Source organism: Mus pahari, chromosome 5 (genome assembly GCF_900095145.1).
Source record: "Mus pahari chromosome 5, PAHARI_EIJ_v1.1, whole genome shotgun sequence".
Classification (NCBI taxonomy): domain Eukaryota; kingdom Metazoa; phylum Chordata; class Mammalia; order Rodentia; family Muridae; genus Mus; species Mus pahari.
The window spans coordinates 123,178,234-123,178,514 of record NC_034594.1 but is presented as its reverse complement, the minus strand read 5'-3'; positions in this window follow the sequence as shown (position 1 = coordinate 123,178,514).

The following is a 281-nucleotide window of genomic DNA, read 5'->3' as shown; positions in this document are numbered from 1 at the left end:
AGAGAGAGAGAGAGAGAGAGAGAGAGAGAGAGAGAGAGAGAGAGAGAGAGAGAGAGAGTATATTACGATGCCTGTACAAGTTGTGGTCCAGCTAATCCAACACTGCCTATTTAATAACGAAAGCACCAAGAATCTAATAATTGTTCAGTCCACCAGGATGGATGTCTTAGCTGTTCTTTAGTATACACAGGGAACCTGATGAAGTAGTATTATATCTTATAATCATAAATTTGAAATAAGATAGATAAGGGAGCGATATTAGAATGAACTTCCCAGCAAGA